Raw genomic sequence first — 10,434 nt, forward strand, 5'->3', positions numbered from 1 at the left:
CAAGTGAGCAAGCTGGGATTTTGCTCTGTCAGACTTGATGCTCTATTAGCCCCTATTTACTATACATACATGTGTCTTTTATCATTATCCTATTGTTTTCAGAGGCAGGGGCCCTAAGAATCACTGAGAAAAAGCAGTTTAGCTGATTAGGAATAAGAACCCAAATATATTTGGTTTGAACCACTCTTTTGGTGTCCCAAATTCGAGAATTTTGCAGTATGTTTCTCCTTCGTTGTCTGTTTTACTAGAGTATCTTGATGACCTGTGCAGATTTTTCCCCCACATTTGCTAAATTCATTAATTTTGTTTCTTCTAACATGGAAACCTTTCCCTGTTTAAAGTACAGTTCCTTTCTGGATATTAGCCCTTTGTCTGATGAGTAGATTGCAAAAATTTTCTCCCATTCTGTAGGTTGCCTGTTCACTCTGATGGTAGTTTCTTTTGCTGTGCAGAAGCTCTTTAGTTTAATTAGATCCCATTTGTCAATTTTGGCTTTTGTTGCCTTTGCTTTTGGTGTTTTAAACATGAAGTCCTTGCCCATGCCTACGTCCTGAATGGTATTACCTAGGTTTTCTTCTAGGGTTTTTATGGTATTAGGTCTAACATTTAAGTCTCTAATCCATTTTGAATTAATTTTCATATAAGGAGTAAGGAAAGGATCCAGTTTCAGCTTTCTACTTATGGCTAGCCAATTTTCCCAGCACCATTTATTGACTGATTCTGCCTAATTTTGTTTGCTGCAGAGCATAGTTCTTATTAGCTTTCATCACACTTATTCCACTCATTTGACCAATATTCTATTCTCTCTTCATGAAATAAATCACCATGACCATTACACAAGGTGAATCATATTGTTCTCAGCAACCAAGCAGCCATTTCCCAAAGGTTTCCCTAAAATCAGTCTCTAAGTGCCTTTCACTATGACTTTCCCACTAAGAGCAGACATGCTGAATAAAGTTGTGACTTAGCATATCTTGAAGAATTTTAATGTTCTTTACATTATTGACCAATGAAGTGACAAACCAAAAATTTCCAGCTTAATGAGGAACTTGGACCCATCTCATACAGTCATACTTTAGACAATTTTGGAAAAAGGTATTTGGGTATATTTTTTAAAAGTCTGTAGCAGGGATTAAATGATGGAATTTCAATATCTGAAGATTTTTCAGGTAAAATTTTTGAATTGGAGTGAATATTGAAATCACCTAATCTATCATTCTTTCTGATATCTCATAAGTAGGCTTTTGTGTACAGTACATGGAAGTTCTAAATCAAGGTAAAGAAGAATCAACTTTTGACTCACATTAAGAAAAAAAATTCTTAGACTCACAATTTTCCAAATATATAACAAAGCAATCCATCTCCAGCAATATTTAGTAAGAGGCTGGTGATAATTTTTCAGATATAATGTAAGAGATATTAGGTAAAAATTGCATTAATGATCTCCAAGTTCCATCCTAAATTATGCATCTGGGATATTTCACTTGAAAAGCTGTTCTCTGCTTTCTGAAGTCAATGTTGAATGGAGAGTTAATAAGAAAAGCATCAATGACAAGCATGTCTGCGCTCCTAAAGATCATTGTTTCAGAGTTTGAATGTCTATTTTACGTACCTTAAATAGTACGCCTGTTGTCCAGAGACACAATGTGGTACTGGTAGATTAGAAAATAAAATATACTTCAGGTCAGAAGGTCTCAGCTTTTCTACCACAGAAGAGCTGTATGACTTTAATATTAATAGCTACATCACCTCTCTGAGAATTGTATCCCCAGGATTGTATATATTCATAACCTTTTGAAAGCTATAAAATAATTTTGATTATACAAGTTTTCTGGAAATTATTTCAAAGGGAATTCTCATTTAATAATGTAATTATTAAACTCACTTACAAAGTCCTAGTCTTTCAAACAGCAACAAGACCACCTCCTCATCTCATATAATTGACAGACAGTTCCTAATCCCCCAGAAATACTGAGTACATTTTCATGATGCCTATAGTTAATACACCAAATATACTTGTTTTGCACTGTGAGTAATCAACTGAAATAGCTCCCTTTTATTAGTTGCTATATACAATGTTGGCTTACATTCTGATCTTTCTCTACATTTGGCAAAGTAGAGAGCAGAGCTTAAAAGTAGTAAAAGTAAATTATGTAAGTCATCTAGAGTAAGAGCAGACTAAAATAGTTATGCGCAGAAAATCCCTTGAATAACTGGTACTGGCATAAATGGCACAAAAGAAGGAACCTTTTAACAAGTAAACTATTTTTAAGGGAGGAAGAAAAAATAATTATGGCTGTTCAATACCAGATGTTAACAGTGGAGTTACATGACATTTCATTGCTGAAGTAGGCTGAGCATTCTTCTCCATGGTTTGCTTGAGGCACAAGCTTGAGGCTTTTAACTCATTTATCATGGGAAACAGCTGGGCTTACTGGACTGCATGGGCTATATGGAGTGTTGACTGATTTAGTAACATTGGGTGGGATACTCATGCCCTTGGAACACATGATTCATTCATAAAAAGTGGAAATATTATTTTACCACGAACAATCACAGTCGGATTGGTGCATGGCAGCAAGGTGCTTTCAAAGGTGAGTTTATCATCTTTTTGAAGTTGGGGGTATATTAGTCCATTTTCATGCTGCTAAAGACATACCTGAGACTGGGCAATTTATGAAAGAAAGAGATTTAATTGGACTTATAGTTCCACGTGGCTGGGGAGGCCTCACAATCATGGTGGAAGGCAAGGAGAAGCAAGTCAGCAGGCAAAAAAAAAAAAGCTTGTGTAGGCAAACTCCCATTTTTAAAACCATCACATCTCGTGAGACTCATTCCCTATCATGAGAACAGCACAGGAAAGACCCAACCCCATAATCCAATCACCTCCCACTGGGTTCCTGCCATGACATGTGGGAATTGTGGGAATTACAATTCAAGATGAGATTTGGGTGTGGACACAGCCAAACTGTATTAGGGGGGAATAAAAAGAAAAATGAAAATCTACAACCCAGAATCTGTCCTCAGTAATATCTGAGTATTCTCTAGCCAACCTCATTGTTTTGGATCAATAAGAAATAATAGTGTTTGGTGGTTAAATGTTAATATTTGGCATCGGACTACCTAGTTTTGATTCCAAATCTGCTACTTTATATTGGATATTATTTAACCTTCTTGAGCCTCAGTCTTTTTACCTGTGGATTAGGATTATTATGCTAAAAGATCTGTAGGCTTGTTTATACTCATTAAATGAAATATGCATTTTGTGGTGTGTGCCAGTAAATGTTTAACAATCAGCTCTTGGGGTGAAGGGGAGGTCAGTATCTGTTGATTTCCATGGTGTAAATGCTCCCACCTGGGCCATTTCAAGCTGGGAAGATGTGCACATGGTCAACTGTGTAGCCACAGCACATATTGCTGATGGAAATCAGTTAGTGCTTGGAATATCCAAAGACTCAGTTATTGTAATTGGCTATTATCATATATTTTATCATTATTTTGTTATGGATTTTATTGTTATTGAAATTCACTAAACAAAATTTGTACTCCTCTCTTGCCTTCCTACAAAATATAACAAATGTGCAAAAATTATAAATTTGGGAATTATAATGACAAAAAATAAAACATAGACAACAAAAATCCCCCTTCACTTCTCTTGTTTAGAGAGAAAAGCCAATTACCAGAAGACTCTTATTTGGGGTCTCGTTATAGTTTATTTGATTTGGGCTAGCCAACCTCTCTTAGGCTGCTTTTCTCCTTGTAAAATATATGAAATAATCTGTGTTTTGCACACTTTACTGGGAGGTTTAGTATTAAAATTTAAAACTTATGGGGAAATTCCTTGCTAACTTAAGTCTTATTTTGTATTCAGAATCACTGTTTCAGTAATCCAATTTATGGGATTTATTCTAAGGAAAGAATTACAAAGAAATAGGAAGCCTCTTAAAAATATCAAACAATTGGAAAGAACTAAAATTTGCATGAACATACTTAATCTATTTTAGTAATTTATCTTCGGTAAATACAATTGAATGTTATATTGGTATAAATGACTATTATGTTAATATACAGGATTATTATGCTAATGTTCTATTAATGTTAATATAATATTAACTTTGTCACAGAAAATGTCTTCATGAATATAAAAAATTGCACTTTTCTAGGAGAAAAGCCTTATGACATATAGCAAAAAGTCACAGAACTATATTATATTACAAATGTAATAATGTAATATACAGTACATTTACAAAACACGAGAAAGGAATACAAGAAGAATTAAAACCGGTGTTAGTAATGAATTTTGTAGCATAAAAGTCATGAGTAAAAATCAAATTATAAAAGTGCATTATGAAAGTAGTTATAGGGTAACAAGGCATTAATGGAAATCCAATAAATAGAAAAACACCAGCTCAGAGAATCATTTCTTTCAAACTGGCTCTTTATATTTTTCCCGAGAAATGACCTAGTTATTTGACTAATTACACCACAAAAGTGATTTTTCTGAGACCTGAGAATGGAAAGAGCAGCAGTTTCCTTAAACCAGAGAGATATTTAAAATTGGAGCTAGTGACAGCTCTTCTTTTTGAGATAAAACTCATTAAACTTACCACTGCTGCAATGTTTTGCCTGGCATCGCCCCTGCGCCTGTCGAGAGAATAGTACATAAGAGATTTCTGATTGAGGCAGGACTTGTTTCCAATCCTGGCCCACATCCTCGTGCTCAGATGACCAAGTTTTGACTTATCATAAGCCACGACTTCATGGTCTTAGTCTTCCTTGACCTCCAATTTGGGCTGCCCTAAACGCTTGTCTTGCTTGTCTGAGTTTGAGACTACTTTTGCTTGACTTCTTACAAGAGTACACTTCTGTACAACTCCCTGGATCTCCACTCCCATTCACATCTTATGGCATATGTCCCAATGCTACTGGGCACTCTGCAACTTATGATAACTTAGAGTAGGAATCGAATCTTTGCTTCCTCATTGGTCTGAATGACTGTTATCTTTGTGTGTGCATGTGTGAGGGAGGCTCTTAAAGAACACTGGAGTGAAACTTGGAATATGCAGTACAATGAAGTGCAGCTCAAATGCCTGACAGAGACAACAGCTGGCCTCCGTGACTATCAACAGGTTTTAACTCACGGTTTGCAAACACAAAATTATATAGGGGCAGGGTCAGAGGGCATAAAAGAGGGGAAGGTTGGTAAATTTTGTTAAGATCTAGAGCAACACTCTTTAGTGGCACTGTACACTGTGCAAATTCTGTGTGGAGTAGATAAGTGAGCTGCATAGAATGGGTCTGCAGGCTGCTAGTCTGCTCTAGCTCATGCCTGCTGTCAAACATAGGATGGAGAGTAGCAAGGATGCTCGTGCAGTGATGTGGCACGTCCAGCAGAGAGTGAATGCAGCCCCTCTGCCTGACCTCCCTTGCTTTGTTTCTCCTTCCTTGCCTCAACTGGCCCCATAGGTTGCTCTGTTTTACTTCTAAGAACAATCTGGGCTTGAGTCAGAAAGGTAGTTCCTTGCAGGTCTGACAAAGTAAAGAAAACCTTCTGATTCCTCACAGTGTTTCCAGTGTCCCTGTCCATTCCTTCTTCATAAGCCCATTCAGTTTCCAGTTTCATTCACCAAGGAGAAAGAGCTAATACTTTCTCCTCTTCTTTCCATTAGCTCCAGTTTCTGGAGCATGACACCTGCATTCATTCTTTCAGAAATGAAAACCAGCTCTGCCTTCATGATTTATGCACAGCTTCCTTCCTTCACTCTTATATCAAATGAAATGCTTGGGGCAAAGATGACTGTCCTCTAAGTGCAATATCTAGGCTGATGGGCTCACGGTTTGATTAGGAAAAAGATTTTCTGTGGCTTGGACTCAGATGTTCAAGTACCCTTAGGATCTTATCAAAAGCTGTAGTGAATCTACGAGGGTGTAGTTTTGATGTTTTTAAATATACTTAGTAGAGCTTAAAATAATTTTGCATTTCCTTTCTGTTAATATATTGATCAAAAATAATTGCTATAGATGTTACATACCCATTTACTATATCGTTAGCACTTTGTTGGGAGCTGTAGGGGATTTAGAGAAAAGGTAATCTAGTCTGTTCCCAAAAATTATAATACAGATGTGAACACACACTTATTTACATCTCCCCCACACACATACAATCACACTCAGGAAAAGAGTACACACTAAAAGTCTGTATATAAACAATAACAGTTATCTTCTGAGCTTCTACTAGGATGGACAATTTAAGTGATCTTATGACCTCACAACAATTCTGAAAGTTGTCATTTCCCCCTTCTCCCATTTTCACATTATGAACTGAGGTTCAGAGACTTCAGTCCTAGGTCGCTCAGGCAGTGCAATGGTAGAGCCAATGGTGTCTGATTCCAAAGCTGGTGCTCTTTCCTCTATATGCATAGTTTTCATTCTTCACTGAGTATATGAATCAACTGAGGCACTTAAAAAAAATATGGATGTCTGGGCCATGCTGTCAGAAATCCTGCACATTTGTCACCTGGGCATTGGTAGATTTAAAGAGCTCCAGGTGATTGTAATGTGTGGCCAAGGAAGAAGACCTATTATGCCGTTGTGCAGTCAAATACTGGGGGGAAAAAGTATAGTCTGAAGAGAAAGTTCAGTGGGTAAGAATGTACAGCACGTGAGCTGGGATGAGACCTTGTCCCCTAAAACAAATGCTCCAAAACACATACTTACAGGTTAAACATTTTGCTCCAGATTTGCAACAATAAGTCTTCCTGACTTAATCAGATTCTGGTCTTTAAAGGAAAGGTAAGTGGATGAAATTCGTAATATGTGCATATTGCTCATTCCTGATTACACTGTGTCTTGACCTCTTTATCTCATTTGAGCATTAAAACAATCTGGGGCGTGATGGGTCAGGGAATTTATTTTGCCAATGAGAAAACTGTGGTTCAGAGTGAGGAAGTGACTTACTGAGCATCCCTTGGCCAGACAGTGACCCCATCCAGTGCTCATTTCATTGCACTACACAGATTCTGCTGCTCCCACAGCACTGGAACTTCGTGGCACTTCTGCAAATTGAACGGTGAGATCAATAATGGAAGAAGCTACTAATTGAATGGTGTGAAGGATATGGCTATATTAAAAGACATCACCACTCTCTCAAGCACTCCTTAAGTTCCTAAGACAGATGCAGCTCAGGCTGTATTATCATAATCATCCCTCTAAATAAATTATTCAGATTAGGCCATGAATGCTCATGAGTTTGTGAAATGTAGATAAGCACATTTCCCCCCAAGCTACTTGCTCAGGCGTTAATATGCCTTCCTTCGCCCCTTTCCTCTCCCAAATATAATGGACTGAAACACTTCAGACCATGACCAGGTGAAGGAACAGGGATGCCCATTGAAGCACTGGTAAAGCATCAAATTAGTAGTTTTCAGCAAAGCTACTTTATTTGGCCAGTGCTTCCAGAAAAACAAGTTGTTACAGAATAATTAATTTGAAGCAGGCAGCTACATGAAGCTGCCACAACAGAACAAGAAGCTAAAATACCAGATGGTGCTATCAATGAACAGCAGATGTTTGCCAGTGAGCTGGGATCTGTGGTTTTAATTCCCAGAGTGAAATGATTTTCTAAAACAGAGAAGAGCAGTGTTATGGGTCTCATTTGTGGAACTGCCACACACTGTGAAACTCACTGGTTGGGAGACCCAGGTCGTTCTGTGCAAGGTGGCGGAGAAAAGTCAGCATAGCTGTCTTCTTGGCCTATTGTAAATCACTTTAAATTTCTAGGAAACTTTAGGGAAAATGGGGACTTCTGGTCCTATGACATTCAAGAAATCTGTTAATTGGTTGTGGAGAATAAAGAAGGAAAGATGATAAAGTTTCTAAATGATTAAGATGTATCTTCTATGGAATAAAATAATAATATTGAAGACAACTAAAAAATACATAAACCAAAAATGAAGAGGTAAAAATTACCCACATGTACATTTAATTCTTCAAAAAAGTATCTATTGCAAATATTTTCTTAAAAATTATTAATAATATCATTTACATATTATTTGCACACGAGAACTTAGAATTCCCATCTTGGAGCCACCAGATCTGAGCTTAAATTCTAGCAGCAACTCAGGGTTGCATATTAGGCGATTTTATTTTCACATAATAAATAGTTAATTGAATAGGAAATGATTGAATCCAAGAAAGAGTTGGGAAACTGGGCCTTGGAACAGACAATTCCTCTTCTTCCAAAGAATTAAAGGTGATCAAGGGGCAACTTGGAAAACCTTATCAGGATAGAAGCCATGTGAAGCTCAGATAGGAAGGGGCCGGCAAGCCTGCCGCCATTCCCATACAGCATACATCCAGAGAGCCTTCTGTGTCAACATTTCTCAAGAGAGAGCAAGGAAGCACCTGGGTTTATGTGCCTCTTAAGCCTTTGTGGTTTGTGACCTCTATTCTCTCTGGTTCATTTATCTGGAAGCATGCTGCCATCTCCTAAGGAATGTGAACGACTTCTGACAGGCAGCTCTTTTTCAACGTGTAGACAAGAGAGACGACAAGCAGATAAAATGCTGGGAAGCTCATACATACTTTCCCTCTGGTTTATAAAACTGCTTTATTTATATCAACAAAGGAAAAAATGTGACTGAGAATGGGACTTTTTTCACTTCTCATGCATCTTTTTTTTTTTTTTTTTTAAAGACGGAGTCTCGCTCTGTTGCCCACTGCAAGCTCCGCCTCCCGGGTTCACGCCATTCTCCTGCCTCAGCCTCCCGACTAGCTGGGACTACAGGCGCCCGCCGCCACGCCCGGCTAATTTTTTTTGTATTTTCAGTAGAGACGGGGGTTTCACGTGGTTAGCCAGGACCGTCTCGATCTCTTGACCTCGTGATCCGCCCGTCTGGGCCTCCCAAAGTGCTGGGATTACAGGCGTGAGCCACCGCACCCGGCCTCTCATGAATCTTTTCTAAGTGGCAAGAACTGATTGCTCATGGAAAATGTTGGGGAAATAAAAACAAAAGCGTTTCCCAAACCGGATATCTTCTCCATAAAGGTAGTAGAGAGAGAAAAAAAGAAGTTATGTGATGCGCATCACAGGCACTCGCTAAGAGATTTGAGAGAACTCTCACCCTTTAGTCAGTCAAGTAATAGAGACAACCCACTGCACACACGTTTTCGATATAAACAATAACTGGTCGTCAAGTACGAGGATTCGCCAGCACCAACTGTCGCTCATTTCATCTTAGAGTCACCTGGCGATTGGAGTGACCACCTGTGTTGGCTAATCGGCTTTATCCAGAGGAGAAACAAACTTCTCATATCCGAATGACAGGAGGTAGTTTTGCAACTGGGGACAAAGTGCCTAGTTAGGCTCCTAACCTCTCACAGAACCATAAGAGACGTTACACAGATCCCGGAGAAAGACGTTCCTGAGTCATAAAGCTGGCAAAAGGCCTATCTAGTTTTCAACAGGATATACATGCATTTCAAAGAGAGGAGAAAGGACTTACGATTTTCTAAGGTAAATACTCTGAGAATCTCTTTGCTTATTTTCACGGGGAGGATTAAACCTCTTAATTTAAATTTTTAGTTGTCTTTACAAAAACTAATTTTCACTATTGTCTAGCATCTGTCTTGACAAAAAATGTTAAGGTTTTGCTTTCAGAAACTTTCTATTGTGCTAACATGAGACAAGGGGATTCAAGATGAAGCAAATAAGAAAGCCACAGGTAACTCAATGAATAAGAAACCAATTGTGTATGATATTTTAGCAAGATTTTCTTCATTTCCTTCCTACCTATAACCTTCCTACCTGTAACCTTGGCATCTAAATGCTGCTGTTGCTCCCCAATCTCAACTCAACCACTGAAGAACAACAAAAAAGGTGGGGAGGGTGCTGGGGAAGGGGGAAGCCAGACTTTTCTTAAAGGGCTATTAGCATAGCTCTGACTTGGACAGTTTTGAAAGTCAACTGGAGGTGGGGTGTGGTGGCTTACTCCTGTAATCCTAGCACTTTGGGAGGCTGAGGCAGGCAGATCACCTGAGGTCAGGAGTTCGAAGCCAGCCTGGCCAACATAGCGAAACCCCCATCTCTACTAAAAATACGAAGATTAGCTGGGTGTGGTGGCACGTGCCTGTAATCCCAGCTACTCAGGAGGCTGAGGCAGGAGAATCACTTGAACCCGGGAGGCGGAGATTGCAGTAACCCAAGATGGCGCCACTACACTCCAGCCTGGGTAACAGAGGGAGACTCTGTCTCAAAAAAAAAAAAAAAAAAAAAAAAGAAAAAAGATGGTCAGTTGGAGTTCATATCTGGTTAACATTATCTTCTGCTGTCATTTTGACCTAGTAATTTGAACCAAGTTGCTGCAAACTCAACAGGTAATAATAAAGGAAGTGTAAGGCAAGCTGAGTATACTAGAGAGGCAAAACATACAGTGA

The sequence above is a fragment of the Mandrillus leucophaeus genome, unplaced genomic scaffold (genome assembly GCF_000951045.1).
Source record: "Mandrillus leucophaeus isolate KB7577 unplaced genomic scaffold, Mleu.le_1.0 Scaffold80, whole genome shotgun sequence".
Classification (NCBI taxonomy): domain Eukaryota; kingdom Metazoa; phylum Chordata; class Mammalia; order Primates; family Cercopithecidae; genus Mandrillus; species Mandrillus leucophaeus.